Genomic DNA, 17716 nt, shown 5'->3' on the forward strand with positions numbered 1-17716 from the left:
GGTGTGAGCTCCGCGGCAGACTTCTTCCCGACAGTTAAAGCGACGTTACATCACGAAAGTGCGGACTCGTAGGAAGGCCGTGAGTGTTTAGGGTACCATTTGGGACAGGGCCTATATGAGATGAAATGATCAATTCTTACGTCCCGATGCCCATTGTTATTTACAACTGACCACGACGCCCTACGTCAAAAGGATCATGCCAAAATCAGGCTGATACCGTGTGGTCATAACCCAGCATAACGCATTAATTTCCATTAAAAGTAACTCACGCAATTAGTTACTTTTTAGGGAGTAACGCAATATTGTAATGGATTACTTTTAAAAGTAATTTCCCCAACACTGACTAATTATCTGAAAACATTTGACCATTAATTAGTAGATGATTTACTAGTAGGTAGTTTTGTGAAAAGACTGTATATGAACGTGAGTAATCCTCACCAATCCCCATAGCGTGTTTCTCAGTAGCGGAACTGCTCTCTTTCTTTTATTGCTCTTAAACTAGCAAGTTCTTGGATTATCTATGCCACATTTACTATCATTGGACAATTAGGCTGTGTATTGTTCGGTTTTGTGTGATGTGATTTTCTGCTATGAATGATATCTAGCTATGCTCAAAGCACTGTCCTTAACAGCGGGGAAAAATGCCGATTATTAAGGCTTCTTGGCTTTCTAACTGCTTGACAAGTCCCCCTTTTTTTCTCTGCTTTTCTCTTTTTGATGAGCTGCTCTTTCCCAGTTAAGTGGATTATTACAGCTCTGGATAATTCATGTCACAAGGCATTATTTGGATGGGGTGAATAATTGAAATCTGTGTCTGAAAGGATTTGATGTGGATGAGCGGAAGGGGAATAGTGGCAGGGCTGGAGGGAGGCTCTGGGCGCGAGTGCCGGGGTGTCAGGCTGGGGACACCAGTCATGTTAACAGGTTCTGACTCACCTCGCCGGATGGGCGGCCCTCGCTCCTCAGTGGCAGGCGACTCTGGCTGGAGTCTGAGCCAGGGCAGGTTTGGACCTGCGCTGCACTCTGGCCTGTCACTCAAACCCAGTACCAGTCGCGTTCAGGGTTGAGCTCTCGCCTCCAGGGGTTGTGCTTCCTGGCCTGTCCCTCTCCCACACACTGCGCAGTACTTCATTATTTCTTTTTTTTAATCGCCCACTCACTTTTTCCTTTTCTTTCTTGTCTTCTCCTTTCCTTTTTAGTTTTTCTTTTCTTTTCCTTTTTTGTTCTTTCCTTTTTTCCATTTTCACTTTCATTTTCTTGTCCCTTCAATCTTTTTCATTGCCATTTCCTTTCCTTTTTTATTTTTTCCTTTTACATCGTTCTTTCCCTTTCCTTTTTTCCATTTCCCTTTTATTTTCCTTATCATTTTCTGCACTTTACTTTTATTTCTGTTTTTTTTTTTCTTTCTTTTTTATTTCCTTTCCTTTCCTTTTGTGTTATTTTATTTACATTTTTACTTATTTTCTTGTCCATTTATATTTCCCTTTTCCTTTCCTTTTTAGTGTCATTTTCTTGTCTTTTTCTTTTTCATTTCCTTGGCCCTTTTCCCTTGTGTTCTTTTATTTCCCTTTTACACTTTTTATTTCCCTTCTGCTGTGTTTTCTTTTCCCTTTCCCTTTACATTTCCCTTTACATTTTTCTTTTCTCTCTTTTTCCTTGTCTGTACTTTCTGTTCTTTGCCTTTGCCTTTGCGCTTTCCTTTTCTTTTCCCTTTTAATTTTTCTTTCATTCTCTCTTCTTTTTTCCCTTTTCATTTCCTTTGTGTTCTGTTCTTTCCCCTTTTCTTTACCCTGTCATTTCCTTTTCCCTTTACATTTTCCTATTCTTTCTTTTTCCTTTTCTATACTTTGTCCTTTGCTTTGCCCTTTCCTTTTCTTTTTTCCATTTAATTTCTCTTTCTTTTCTCTCCTTTTTTCCCTTTTCATTTCCTTTTCCATTCTTTGTTTTATGTTCTTTCCCCTTTTCTTTTCTTGGTCATTTCCTTTTCTCTTTACATTTCTCTTTTCTCTCTTTTGCCTAATTACTTTCTGTTCTTTGCCTTTTCCATTTCTTTTCTTTTCCCCTTTACATTTTCCTCATACTTGTCTCTCATTTTCTTTACTTTCTTTCCCTTTACCTTTTTGTTTTCCTCTTCCCTTTTGTCTTTCCATTCCTTCTCGCCTTTTCCCTTCCTTCATCCTTTTTCTCTTCTCCTCTTCTTTTCATGTTCCCTTTCCTTTGTCTTTTCCCCATTCTCTGTCTTCACAGTCTACACCTGAAAGTCAATATCATAAGCAAATCAGATTATCACACCATAGAATTCCTATAAATTCCCAACGGAATAACATATCTGCATTTAAATGTAGCAGTAAAAGCCAGATATTTAACCATATTCATGATTGGTGGAGTCAAATATCACCTCAGGCTGTCAGAGAACCAGTGCTGTTTGACTCGCAGAATCCATGTTTGTCAGCTCTCTTGTTTGCCTTTTAGTCTTCTGTGGTGAGCTTTCTGCCTCAAAGGTGTGTGAAAGGTTAAATATCTTTCCCTCCAGTGGTGTTTTGCGGTACCCTTCTGCGATCTACCACCAGTGACTGTAACGCTCAGCGTGTTGGCATGGAAACTGCCGGCTCCATGGGATGCTCTCCCAGCCCTACTCTGCCCGCTGGGGCTCCACCGTGCGCCCCAAATATCACTGGCCTCCTGTGGAAAGAGCGAGGGATGCAGGAGCAGAGGGAGGAGGTGAAAGGAGGGGGAGGGGGAGAAAAAAAGGAAAGTTGTTAGAAGAACATCCCGGTCTCGCCGCAACTTCAAAAGCTCCCCTTCCCCAGGATATTAAGCAACTGTGATGAAAAATTTAGCAAGCGTTAAATAAGGCGCTTTGAAGTGATCTGTTTTGGCTCGGCAGTCTCTGAATTTCCGGAGCCCCTCTGCTGTCACCATCACGCTTGGAAAAAAAGACAACATCCCCAAAGCCTAGGAATTGGGGTCTGCCTGACGAGATGCCTATGTTATAGCCAGTGGCATTGGCCATTGCATTGACTTGGCGCTCTGTTAATTATGCCATTATTTTCTTTATATCGTACACCTTGCTGTTACCTCTTGCCCTCTAGGCATGGAGACATCTGTTGCTCAAATGTTGGTTTTGAAAATGAGCTTCCACCTCACAGGGATTTGTGTAAAATAACACCGATAGCAGAAAGTATCAGTGACCCATCAGGAGCATTCATTTATAGATGAGGTTGATCCATTGGGCACTGTAGACATTTTGGGACAGCATTTCACTTTTGTTTCAATTCTGCAGTTCCTGATTATGAAACTTGAAAGTTAATTATTGAGGGAATGAGGGGTGGTTAGCCAGTAATAACCCAAAAGACTTACTCTGTGCTCACTTTCAAACTGTGCTGCAATTTAATTTGCCTGGGGATCCATCCTCGGACTTTTCTCTTTTTTCCCCCCCCTTTGCTCATTACTTTAATTGTAATTGTAATCCTTTATTGGAGCTGTCTGCAGTAAAGGAGAGTTATGGTTGGCATGGGGGCACAGGCCACAGAGATATTTCATGATTGTTGGGGATGATGGTCACTAGATGGCGATGAGCGGGCCAATGAGGGGTCTCTCATTCCTGAGAGATTGCCTTGAGGATCTGGCTGGGTTGATTGAAGCAGCACACATTGGTAGAATGTATTTTCCAAAGGTTCCGGTGGCTAATATGGTCCCTTTCCACAAAGTTCTTGGCTGAAAAAAAACCTATGAATCTATTATTTGAAAGAAATGAATACTTTTATTCAGCAAGGATACATTAATTTAGTCAAAAGTGACATCAGCATATTAGGATGATTTCTGAAGACTGGAGAAAATTCAGCTTTGCCATCACAGGAATAAAAATATATATAAAATATTTAACAGGGCTCAACGCTAAGGATTTTTTCTACTGGCCCGGTCGGGCCAGTGGTTTAAATTTTTACTTGCCCCGCCAAAATTTTCACTTGCCCCACAAAATAAAATAAAATGGGCCTATTAAAAAAAAGCCTAGTTATTGTTTTTGATAAATAGGGTTATGGCACCAAAAGCTACTAGATTAACTCACTTAAATTTTAAATATTGTTAGACAAATAAACAGTAAGTAATAAAATAGTAACAAATAATCAAATTATGAGTAATAGCAAAAATAAATACAAAAGAAAAAAAATATATATAAATGAGTTTTTTCATGTAGGTTTAAACAGGAGATTTTCAAGTACAGAAATTGTAATCTAATGTATAGCTAACTATATAACTAAAGATTAAATATTAAATAAAGATTTAATAAAGTTAATCAGTCAAGAGCAGTTACAGATGCATAAATAATGTTTTGTAATGTTGAAAATATAAAACGTTAAATATTGTTATTTTAAATTATTTTAAAAATGAAAAGACACTTTAAACGTGAAATTAAACCCGCCAGTAGGTGGCAGCAAGTCCCTGTTAATGAGCGAGTCATTGAGATTCAACCGATTCATTCAAACGGCTGATTCATTCAGGATGTGTTGCTCAGAGACGCAAATATTGGTTAATATAATATTGGTTACCTATATTAAATTATATAAATATACAGGGGCATTTTTGTCCCTTATCTTAAATTCTGGGGCATTCTAAAGGCATTTTAATAGACTAAATCACGCAGTGAAATCGTGCGCTCTAAATATGCACGCGCACTAGTCTAACCTACTAGACTACATCACGTAGTGCATGCATGCACTCATTGGGTGTGTTTTAGTTTGGTTTTTGTGAAGTGAGGGACATGTTTAAGCAGTTTCATTTATATGTTTGTTCTGTTGTATTTATTTAGGCTATTACTCATAATTTGACTATTTGTTATTACTTACTGTTTATTTGTCTAACAATATTTAAAATTTAAGTGAGTTAATCTAGTAGCTTTTGGTGTCATAACCCTATTTATTAAGGTTACATGTATCAAAAACAACAAAAACAATAACTAGGCTTATAGGCTTATTTTATAGGCCCATTTTCTTTTCTTTTACTTTATTCATTTTTTTGTTGTGGGGCAAGTGAAAATTTTGGCGGGGCAAGTAAAAATTTGAACCACTGGAAAAAATCCTTAGCGTTGAGCCCTGCATTAGATGGGAAGCACGCTACAAATAATGTTTACTGAAGTGTTATTCAAGCATCATCTGAAAACAGCATAAACTAAAAGATTGAGATTCTTGAGATTTAAAGGGTTAGTTCACCCAAAAATGAAAATAATGTCATTAATCACCCACCCTCATGTCGTTCCACACCCATAAGACCTTCATTCATCTTCAGAACACAAATCAAGATATTTTTAATAAAATCCTATGGCTCAGTGAGGCCTGCATTGCCGGCAAGACAATTAACACTTTCAATGTCCAGAAAGCTACTAAAGACGTATTCATGTGACTACAGTGATTCAACCTTAATGTTATGAAGTGACGAGAATACTTTTTGTGCGAAAAAAACCCCAAAATAACGTCTTTATGACAATATCTAGTGATGGGTGATTTCAAAACACTGCTTCATGAAGCTTCGATGCTTAATGAATCTTTTGTTTCGAATCAGTGGTTTGGAGCGCGTATCAAACTGCCAAAGTCAAGCCCCCCGGTGGTGAGCCATTGAAATTTCGAAACACTTATTATGTAATGAAGCCTCGTTTACTGAAATCACGTGACTTTGGCGCTTCAAACCACTGATTAAAATATCTTAATATGTTCAGATGAACGAAGGTCTTACGGGTGTGGAACGACATGGGTGAACTAACCCTTTAAGAATTGATATTGGTTCATCAAAATGAAATAGATTAATTTATATTTTCAACCCAGCTCTGCAGTTTTTACAGGAGATTTTTCATTAAAATAAATGCAGCCTTGGTGAGACTTTTTAAAAACTTAAAATAAGTCTTACCGATCCCAAACTTCTGAATGGTAGTGTATAAATTGCATATTATTGATAAATTAAATGTTAAAAAAAAAAATAATACAAAAAAGATATCTTGTTAGTTAGATAATTTAGCTGATAAATCCGTAGAAATGCAGGCCGTTTGTTGACACTCCGGCCGAGCAACGGCACTAGCACAGTTTTGGTGGAAGACATTGTCCTGTTCATACAGTATGTGTATTTTGGAGATGGATAAATAGGTTGAGGAATTATCAACCTCAACCTACATGTTTGTGTGAGATGTGGAAGTTTATTTTGTGTCGTTGCAATTGGCACTGTCGTGTCCTGAGCTGTTTGAGCTTGTGGTTAATGATATAGGAAAGGCCTGCGGTTTTATTGTTGCTGTGTTGCACTTTTCCGCCCCCACCAACCTTGTCCCAGCCGCCTTGGAGGGGCTCTGTGTGAATTTTCACTGTCACGTCCAAGGGCGAGCGGCACAGGGTCAGCTAATTGCTTTCATAATTATGATTTCACGTCAGATTTATTGTGCATGCTTGAAGTCTGCAGATCAGGGGCTTCGGAAAATGTGTTTACAGCTTTTGGCTCGACTCATTCTCCTGTTTCAGTCGGCCTTTTTGACTCAATTTACCAGATTAGAGGTGAATAGATGAGACCTGGCCTCCTCTTCAAGCCCCACTGTGTATAATTTCACAACTCCATCTGCAAAGTCCCCTACTGAATGTGTTTGTTTACTGCTGTGAAATGCTCATTAAATGACTGAGGGATGACACAAACCAGAAATCCCAGTTTTGCGTTTGAACCGTGAAATGGCCTCTCTCGAATCCTCAGTTGTTTTCGGCCTGTCTCTGTGACACTAGTCTGAGTGATTGTGTTATTTAGCCTCTTTTAAAGTAGTTTCCATAACTGTAAATGGTTAGGTTTTTTTGATGTTGGTCATATAGAATTTTTTTTTTTTTTTTCTGGTTCTCTTTGAAAAGGCTGAGAAGATAAAGACGAGTGGCGCCCAGATTTCTTTACATTGTGGTTTTGGTCTTGTGCGCTATTGGACCAGATTTCTGGAGCCAGTCCCCCTGAGGCCAAATTCAGCAGATTTATGGCCGGACATCTTCCCACATGAAAAACCAATTTCTGTTCTTTTAATTTTCTTCATTTTTTTGGACAGTCAGTTTTCATTTACAATCTGTAAGGGTTCTTTGCTGAGATATCAAATCTTGGTGCTTTTTTCAAGTTTCTCACGTCAAAGTCTTTTAAATACTTTGATACCAGAGCAAAACTACTAGCCTAATGAAGTTCAAACACTATTAAATGCAAGTGAACACAGCAGGCTGCTGTCACGTTAAGACCTAATGTACAGATCCAATATAATGATACACATTCGATTTCTTTTTTAACTGTTTACGTTCACTTAAGACATAACCGACTGTGTTTGGGACCACGGATCAACAATCCGTTTAATCCCTAAATACCATGGTACAGTCATGGCCAATAGTTTTGGCAGTGACATAAATTTTGTGTATCGCAAAGTTTGCTGATTCAGTTGTTGTGGTGTTGAGTGGCTAGATTATTTTGCATGAGTGATCAGCAAAAATCTTCATTGGCCACAAAATTTTATCACAAAAAACCAAATTTCACAGTTTTTGGGCCCTGGCGCAAAATGACCAGCTAACATCATTTCACTAATCATATCATCAACTCATGGAAATTGTGAATGAGTACAAGTAATTTCAGTTGAAATCACTCTATCATTCTGATAGTGTTCTCCAAAGAACGACTTGCAGCCATCATCTCTTTGCATCAAAATCGCATGCAGTTGCTGCAAAGAATATTACACCTGAAAGAACCATTTACCAGATCATCAAGAACTCCAAGGAGAGAGGTTTAACGGCAGTGAAAAAGGCTTCAGGATGTCTCGGAGGCGAGAAGAACTCTACCACGAGTCGTGCCAACAGAGAAGACCATCCATATGTGGGGTTGCTTTTCTTCCAAGGGAGTGAGCTTTCTCACAATTCTGCCCCAAAGCACTCCCATGAATAAAGAATGATATCAAACCATCCTGCAAGAGCAACTTCTCCCAACGATCCAGGAGCAATTTGGTGATGATCCGTGCATTTTCCAGCATGATGGAGCACCATGTCACAAGGCGAGAGTAATAATGAAGTGGCTCAGAGATCATTACTTTGAAATTTTGGATCCATGGCCAGACAACTCTCCGGATCTTATTCCCGTAGAGAACCTGTGGTCAGTTCTCACAAGATAAGTGGACAAGCAGAAGCCCACAAATTATCAACTCTGAGCACTAATAAGGCAAATATGGATTGCCATCAGTTTTGGACCAGAAGTTGATTTCCAGCATGCCAGAGGTTATGAAGACTGTAAATAATGATTCTTTGCATATATCGAATGTTTTTGCCAATCAAAGCCTTTAAAGGTGCAGTGTGTAAATTTTAGTGGCATCTGGCGGTGAGTTTGCGAATTGCAATATAGAAAAGCTACGGTGGCCAACACAGGACAAAAATGCCATTGACTGAGACAGCAGAGAGAAGCCAGTCAAGCAAACGCGGTCTGTAGAGCAGTTTGTCCGTTTAGGGCTACTGTAGAAACATGCGGGCGCAAAATGGCGGTTTAACAAGTAAGGGCACCCGGGGTGTTAAAGGGATAGTTCACCCAAAAAGGAAAATTCTGTCATCATTTACTCACCCTCAAGTTGTTCCAAACCTGTATAAATTTCTTTGTTCTGTTGAACACAAAGAATGTGGGAAACTGAACAGTTTTGGGGCACCATTGACTTCCATAGTATTTTTCTTTCCTACTATAGTCAATGGTGTCCCAAAGTGGCCTGGTTACAAACATTCTTCAAAATATCTTCTTTTGTGTTCAACAGAACAAAGAAATTTATACAAGTTTGGAACAACTTGAGGCTGAGTAAATGTTGACAGAATTTTCATTTTTGGGTGAACTATCACTTTAAGGTAATAAAAACATAACAGTTTATTAAATAAGGTTTTTATACACCACTGAAAACATAGTTATGTATATTATATTGTATTTCTGTCAATAGATCCTCATAAAATGTACACATTGCATCTTTAAAGTTATGAAATGCTTATCAATGTTTTCCAGTATACCATAGAAACATGTGAAAAAATAATCTACAAATACTGAAGCAGCAAACACAAAATCTCTGCCAAAACTTTTGGCCGTGACTGTACTTTAATATACAGCGGGGTCCAAAAGAAAAGAACAAGTTGTGAAAATGCAAATGATATTATCTGCAATTTGAACTGAAAACATAAATTCAAATGTACAGCTTGTTTACATTTCTAAAACTGTAGATTTAAATTATATTTTTTAATTGATTTATTTTTATTTATTTATAGGCCTACAGTTTTTATATAACATTTCTATTTTTGAATGTTAGTGTTTTATATAAAACAACATAAAATAGGTTATAAAATAAAAATAGTGTTTTAAATTTTATTTAGCATTTTTCTCTGTTAATTTTCTAGAAAGACAACAGCAGAAACATGAGCATATTATCTTGTACGTCTAATACACAAGATGTCATCCTTGTAGGAGCTGTATTTGTCTCTATCGTTTGTCTCCAAAAATGACTCTAGTTTCTTAACTTCCTGTGACGTCCAGCATTTTGTTTGTTTTCCGTTCATGTGGGAAGATTCATTCGATTTGTCATTTGAGTCAAAGCTATCAGCTCACGGAAATCAATTCAAACTGCCTGAGTCACCAGCGTCTCTGCTTATTTGTCCATTTCTTCTGATGACCGCCCACTTCATCAGAACGAGGCTTTGCCATTCGTCAGTCACAAGCTTTCATGATGGTTTCATGTTTGCCTGTTTAAGCTAATAATTAAAGTTTGTCTTCAGTTTGACCGCAGAGAGAATGTTTGTTAGGAAATTGTGTTGACGTCTAGCCTGTTAAACATTCCATACTGTGTCATATTGTTCTCAAAGCCAGGATTTTCCAAGCCAAATACACTTGCTTCATCTTACTTCCTTTTATGGCCTGTCAAAATGACTGAGAATGTCTTGAATTTAGGAAATTGTAGGTTATAGACCATTAAACTCTCCAAGGTTCCTTAATTAAATCCTCTTTTATGAGGTGCGTCTCTGTTTGTCAGTGCATATTTCTCTCCGTCTGCTGCTTTTCCATGTGTCTAGATTAATTTTGTATGACACAGTTTAACGTTACACTATCCTCTTTTCACATTGCTCAATGACCTGATGAGGTTGGGCCGCACTGCCTGGAAATGCAGTTTATTTTCAGCACTTTCCTTCTGATGTCCGTAGTTTGCTAACCGCTTTGAAGGCAGACTTTAATTGAACTCTTTGATTACCCAGAAATCAATAAAATATAATTTATACTTGCCCCATAATTTGTAAAATCTCAAATATATTAATGCCAACAAGTATAGATCTGTAATTTCTAGTTTTGCTGCAGCCTGCTGAACTGTGTTATTATATGTTGGCCTGACACGATGATGGAAATATGACAGGATTTTAATTATAGCGTAGCCGTGTTTTTAAAGAGCATGGAAGGAGATCTGTGACACCAGTTTGGGTTGCGCTTTGTAATTACTTCCGTTTGATGTGAAGGTTCTCCTTGGCGGCAGATACGAAGTTGAGCAGACACGTCGAAGAGAGGTATAGCATGTGATGGAAAGAGAGAGACTCGCCATATGACTGACGATCAGGTCGAATCAGTGACTGCCTTCCCCCGTCAGCCCTCTTGAACGCACACGCGCACGTCCCCCTCACCCTCCAATGTCACTTTCAAGGCATAATTACTCCAAGTTGTGTTGATTAGTCTAAGAAGCAATTATGCCGGTTTTTCCGCTGCAAATGAGGAGACATGATGGCCCCCTGATTGACAGGAAACATCTCTGCTTTAATAAGTAAATGACTATGGTAATGCAGGTACAGAGAGCCTTTGATATGTCAGCATCTTTCTCGTTGCAGGCCCTGTCCCTGTGATTTTAATGAACAGGAGTGGGACTAAAGCTCTGAGTTTCTGACTCCCAGGATTTGTCAGGAGAGAGGACAGAACGCAGGACCGACCGGCAGCCAGCATTTAGTTTGGAAACGCCTAGTTTTTACAGCGGCTCCTCTGATTTCTGGGAGCGTTTGATCAAATGAATAAGGGAGAAGGAAAAAAAAAAATAAAAGACTGTCTCCTCGGTGCACTGCGAAAGCCACATTTTTCTAGTTGTACCTCTTTGAAGTGCGCGATTATGTTTGGAAGTCTGGAAATCAGAGAAAAATGCGATGTAATTGACACATTGGGACTGTTCTTTATCTGCCTGCGCAGTAAGTTATTAGCTGTTAATTCATCTGCCAACTCCCCTGCAGCGCCCGTTATTTGTTTAAATGGAGGGATTCCCATGGTGCATTTGTAACTACACTGCTGAAATGCTCCTCTCTATAATTATTTAACATTACACGCTGACTTATAGTGGTTATCGGTGCTGGAATATTAACATGGGAAGAGGCAAGGCTGTTTAATCACAAATGAGACTTTGGGCCAGAGTTGTGTTTAGGAGCTCAGGGTTTGCTATGATCTGCTTTTGAATACTATGGCAAATGTTCATTTCCTTTCACAATACGTAAAGGTTTGGCCTGGTTTGAATGTCACGTGTTGGAGACATCTCTTAGCAATAGTCAAGTCAAGTCAAGTCACCTTTATTTATATAGCGCTTTTTACAATGTAGATTGTGTCAAAGCAGCTTTACATTGATAACTGGTACATTGTTTGACTGCACAGCAGCTCTTAAAGAATAGTGTCAATGCAGGCAGATCAAAAGCACTGTTGAATATCAAAATGTCAAGTCAAGTGTCCCCAACTAAGCAAGCCAGAGGCGACAGCGGCAAGGAACCCAAACTCCATCAGGTGACATCAGGTGGCAGACAAGTGGCAAATTGGTGTTAAAATGGAACATTAAACCACTTACACGGAGTCGCACATGCGCGAGCACTCTTCACAAACAAAGCGTCAGCATTTGAAATTGAAAGCAGCCTTCTTTAAGTGAGTTTCATATTTTAAATATATAAGTTCACTGCATTCCAAATGACACACATGATGCCTTCGTAGAGCATTTGTAAGGAAACTACTAACGGGCGAGACCGCGCACTGCAAGTGTAACATCAAACAAAGCGCGCGTCTCTCAGCGCATCCCGCGAATGTCGTTGTAATTCGCTTCAACCTTTCCGAACTTTATGAATGATTATTTTACGGAAGGTTCGAGTGGTGTATGTGTGTGAGGAATTGGAGGCAAGCAGAATCCGAATGTTTCTAAATCACACTTAGCATCATTGCACATCTGAATAAAAACTAAGCTCCGAATCAATCCAGAATCGTTGGAGAGAGAATCACGATGCATCGATGAATCAATATTTTTTTTCTTTTTTTTTTTTTCTCACACCCCTACTAAATATGTTCATTTTTCTTACAAAAACCCATAGTTTAGCTTCAGAAGGCCTATATATATTCACCCCCTGGAACTATGTGGATTACTTTTATGATGAATACATGCACTTTTTTGGGCTTCAAAATATTGGGTCCCATTCACTACCATGACAAAGCTTGGAAGAGCAAGGATACTTTTTAATATATCTCCAACTGTGTTCGTCTGAAAGAAGATACACCTAGGATGGCTTGAGGGTGAGTAAATCAAGGGATAATTTTCATTTTAGGGTGAACTATCCCTTTAAGATATTAATTAAATATTAATTAAATATTTTTAATGTTTAGATTTTTATAATATATTTCATTATGTTTGCCAAAGTGTAGTTCTGGGGTTTTCAAACTCTTTTTTTTTATTTATTTTTTTAATTAAATATTTTTTCCAGATAATATTTTAACAATTTGCTTTATGCAATGGCAATTATTTAATTTTGTTTAATTTATTATCTTCATAATTTATACTTTCTCACACAATATAAATGCATGGGAAAAAAACATTTTTCTAGAGAGTAGGTCCCTCACAAGGGGGTCATCATATTAGGGGGCTCCTTGGCATCAACAATTCTGAAAACCTTTGGCTTAGTCTACTGCACTATCCTTTAGTGTAGTCTGTTTTACGTCATTGTATGTACTCTACTCCAGTGTACTTAACTCGACAGTCCTGTGTACTCTAATCTTGTCTAGTCTACTTTACTCCAGCTCTCACTACTCTAACTCTCTCCAGTGTACTGTACTCTAATCTACTCTAGTCTTCTTTGCTCTGCTCTAACAGGATTTCCATACAAGCTTGCATGCCGACACAGCCTTTTATACATTATTCCACACTTTTTATTCTTTTTGTAAGTAGCCACTTTATGGATTAGTTCATAAACAGGACGCCCGCCCCTCGAATAACCTCTGCGGGCACACGCGTGTACCGCCGCATAAATGTAATAGAATCATTTGCACCAGCACTCTCAATCCCTCGCCGTAATTTATGCGGATTGAATAAGTGCCGTATTGTGGAAAAGCGCGAGTGGACCAAACACTCATTTGTCACCTCTAATAAATGTTGGAATGTAAATTATGAAGTTATGCTTCAGATGTAAATGCACTTTGTTTCAGTCTCTTAATGCAGAAGCCCCTCGCCAATACATTAAGAGAGTGAGTGAGGTCGGCAGAGAGAGAACATAAAAATTCAGTCTGTTTTCACAATCAATAATAAGCTCAAAAAGGCTCAGATGGAGGAACATTATGAAATATTTGAAGTCGACTTCATAAATTATTGCTGGAAAACTGGCATGTACACTAAAATGTAAATACATTAATGTTATTAATAATGAAGTGACTAATAGTTCTATCAAGACTGTAATAGCTGTTTAATAGAACGTGACAGCAAGAATATATTGCACTTCGCTCTCTGAGATGGGATGGTGCAGGACATTTATCAGCGCTCGTTCAAAAACACTATTTTGATTATTTTGTTCAACTAATTGCCCACCCCCCTTCAAACCCAACATCTTGCCCCCTCAAAGGGAAAAAAAAAAAAAAAAAAAAAACGAGTAATAGATATTAATTAATACGTGTCAGTTTTAACCAGTTTGATGAAAAATAATGTAGAGGAGATGCTAATAGGCTTCTTGTTTCTCTCTGTGTGGTGCTGGTAGATTACTGCTTTAACAAGCCAATCAGGAATCAGTCAAGTGAGCTGCATTATGGCATGTAAAAGGTCTTATGGAGTGAGTGAACGTTCAGGAAGTTGTGGAAAAAAGTTGATAAGTATAGGTAGAAAATAAAGCAGTAACAACTATGCAAAAGAGCAGTTGCAGTCGTTGTTGTTGTTGTTTTTATATATATATATATTTTATATATATATATATATATATATATATATATATATATATAATATGTGTGTGTATTTGAAATGTGGGTGTACGGGCACCTGTTGCTTCCCCCTTTGTGAGCACTAGGGGCTGCTGGAGACTGTATTATAGATCCGTACTTGCTCCTCTCCGAGTAAATCCCCTCCGAGGGCCTTTAACTATGCGTTTTATAGGTCTCAAAAGGGCAAAGGCGCTGCTTGAACTTGCTTATATAAAATTGCAGTTGCCTCTGGGCTCTAGTAAGTGCAGTATTGTTGATGATTTCTCTTTGCCGTGCCGACTGAGTCAGGTGTGCTGTACAATCAAAAAAGTACTACTGTCCGTCTGAGGACTCGCATATATCCAAACAAACCACCTTTTTTCCTCTTTATATATCATCAGGAGCCCAATCTTAGGTTGATTCTGCATTATTATTAACACTTCTTAGAAGTAAGATGAGAAACAGGAACCCACATGTATCTGCTAGCTGCTGGCAGCCCTGTCAAACACCTGGACCAGTGGCCCGAAGGCTTTAAGTGTTGTGACAACACGAGAATGGCAGACAGGCCTAAACACTCAGAATAGGTGCTAAGTGTGGCACATGTCACCATTTTGGGTGGGCTGCCTGGTTAATCAGCACTGGCCATTTCTATTTAGTCACAACTGTATGACTTTCTTTCTTCATAGGATCACAAAAGGAGAAATTTTGAAGAACATACTAGCCATTTTTGCCCATGCAATTAAAGTAAATGTGAGCTGAAGATTCCAAGCTTTAGAAAAGATGCAAAAATATATCATAAATTTGTACAAATATATTTATTTATAAAATGGTTAGTTCCTGTCCTTGATTCTGATTGGTCAATAGCTGTGTTTTATTCATGATAAAACACGGCTATTATGATCGCTTCACCCAACGGTTCTGTGTTTCACTACACAACACCCTTAGCAACCACTCTTAGCAACATAAACTGTTTGTTCTCAATTGATATTGTTCATTGAAGCTTACTGTATTATGTAGAAGAGCGAGTTTTCTACCTGCATTCAGATTTAGCATTTTCCTTCAGGTCAATCCTATGTTCATAATAAAAAACCTGTTTAAATGTCAGATGTATTTTCTTGTCCTTTAAGGGGTTTTCCCGTGACTGACAGCGCTAGTCAAAGCATTTGTCAGTTGCGTCTTGTTCCGTTTTCAAAACAATTCAATATAAAAGTCTTTGCTACTGACTGACACACTCATAAAGACAGTCTTTGCTGCCATCTAATGGTGTAATAATGTAACTTCTGTTGCTGTTCATGGTCAGGGACTATTTTTTCCGGCGGAAGGAAGGCTTTTAGTGAAAGTTTACTTCATGAAAGTTGCATTGATACATATTTTTGGCTTTAATATTTATATTGTGTGGTAACCGTTTTATAAAAGCAATAAGGTACACGAGGCTAGTGCTGTATCGTGAATAAGTCACGGCTGAAGGGTTTACTCCGCTTCACGTCGTGCCTAACAACACCCTTCAGCCGTGACTTATTCACGATACAGCACAGCCTCTCGTATATTATTGCTTACGTATACACTACTATTCAAACGTTTGGGTTCGGTCAAAAGAAAAAAATTATCACAGTATCCACAAACATATTAAGCAACACGACTGTGATAATAAGAAGAAATGTTTCTTGAACACTATATCAGCATATTAGAATGATTTCTGAAGGATCATGTGAAGTAATGGCTGCTGAAAATTCAGCTTTGCCATCACAGGAATAAATTTTAAAATGCATTTTAAACTGTAATAATATTTCACAATATTACTGTTTTTACTGTATTTTTGATCAAATAAATGTATCATTGGTGAACAGAAGAGACTTCAAACTTTTGAACAGTAGTGTATTTGTAAAACAAATCTCTGAATTCTGATTGAATAAAATGTGTTCAAAGAGTTTTTCTTTGAAAACTTTTATATCGCAGTAACAATGTCCTGATTTGTAAACAAATGTTTTTTTTTAAATGAATCAGTTTTTTTTTAAATAATTTATTTTAGAATATAAAGCTGACTCAGTGATTCGGTCCCAGTTATATAAATACATTTTAAAGATGTACATTTCAGTCACACAAAGGATATTTTGTCTCTCACTATAGAAAGTAAGTCATACAGGTTTGGAATGATATGAGAAATGAATAAACGATGACAGATTTTGAGTTTTTGTGTGAAGTATTCCTTTAAAGGAGTTTGGGAGAGAGCAAGCGAGAGTGACGACAGTCCCGTGGGACTCAGTGGAGAGGTATTGTCATGTGTTTTTCTCAGTCAAGGTCGGCAGGAAATGTCAGAGCAGGTGTGTGTCTGTCAGTGAGTGGCCTGCCAGCGCAGCCCCTGGGCTCCAACACGCCATGCTGTGACACAGGAGCAGGGCTCACACTCACACACACACACGTCTGGATCCTCATGCCCCATAAAGCCAGTGTGGGTCACCTCCGGCCACAGCAAAGACTCACGTAGAGCCATACGTATTGAGCACATATTGCATCCGATACTGCAACAAAGCCATTTTGAATTGTAATACTTCACATGTGTTTACTATTAATTACGTTGTTTTTAAAAGGAAAGTTCACTCAAAAATTTAAATTCTGTCATTTTACTTAACCTCACACTGTGGAACACAAAAGAAGATAAAAATGTTTTGTCCAACACAATGAATGTTGATTTGGATCCCATTGACTGTCATTGTATGGACAAAAACATTCTGTTTTTTGTGTTCCACAGAAGAAACAAAGACATACAGGTTTGAAACGACATGAGGGCGAAAATCCTGTCATCATTTATTCATTTTGGGTTAAACAATACCTTCAAGGTGTGTCTATATGCAACTTCCCTTTGAATGCCCGTCTGATCTGTCAATCATGTTTGAACTTTTTTTGCATGTGATCGGATTCCTGCTTGTTCATTCGATTGTGTTTTGGTGGTTATTGTTGCCTGGGCAGGGTCAAGAGAGTTTTTACGCAAACTCAACTGATTTATACGCAGGTTTGAGAACAGGGTTGGGTGGCACCATCAAACCGCAAACATGCTTTGGGCAATTATGCAGTAAAACCTGTACATTCTGGCTGAACCTTGAGAAATGCACGATTATTCTCGCAGACAAGCTTTTTTTCAGATTCTGTGGCTTCAGTTGTGTAACAGCAATTCTCCATATGAGTCAACAAACATAAATCACTCTGCTACGCTTTTATTTTCTGCCCCTTCCAACCCAATTTGCAAGAAAACAAAGCACAACTCATTTTTTTAATGCAATTTTGGTCACTATGGTAATTAAAATGTTCCCATTTGTTTGGATGCACTAAATTAAAACTGCAAACCTGAATTGTTTTTTATTGCTTTGCTGTGCCACGGTGGTTTTGAAGGAGGCCCAGTCTCATTGGTGGATTAAACGCTTACTACTCTTCTCAGTCATGTGACTCTGATTGTGGTCTGAGTATCTCTTTAAATGCGAGCTCCATTGTCGTCTAATCATTCCTGACA

The 17716-nt window shown here is 38.3% G+C and overlaps 1 protein-coding gene and 1 long non-coding RNA gene across 2 annotated transcripts in view; one reads left to right on the plus strand and one right to left on the minus strand.

The window, feature by feature from the left end:
• pex14 (peroxisomal biogenesis factor 14) overlaps positions 1 to 17716 on the plus strand; it is an 82082-nt gene that overhangs the window by 10218 nt on the left and 54148 nt on the right. The window lies entirely within an intron of this gene.
• LOC127504828 (uncharacterized) lies at positions 1392 to 3662 on the minus strand. Its single transcript, XR_007927457.1, has 3 exons — positions 3079 to 3662; positions 2399 to 2682; positions 1392 to 2254 (listed from the first exon to the last, which is right to left on the minus strand). It is a non-coding gene; the product is annotated as an uncharacterized LOC127504828 (long non-coding RNA).

Source organism: Ctenopharyngodon idella, chromosome 22 (genome assembly GCF_019924925.1).
Source record: "Ctenopharyngodon idella isolate HZGC_01 chromosome 22, HZGC01, whole genome shotgun sequence".
NCBI classification, from domain to species: domain Eukaryota; kingdom Metazoa; phylum Chordata; class Actinopteri; order Cypriniformes; family Xenocyprididae; genus Ctenopharyngodon; species Ctenopharyngodon idella.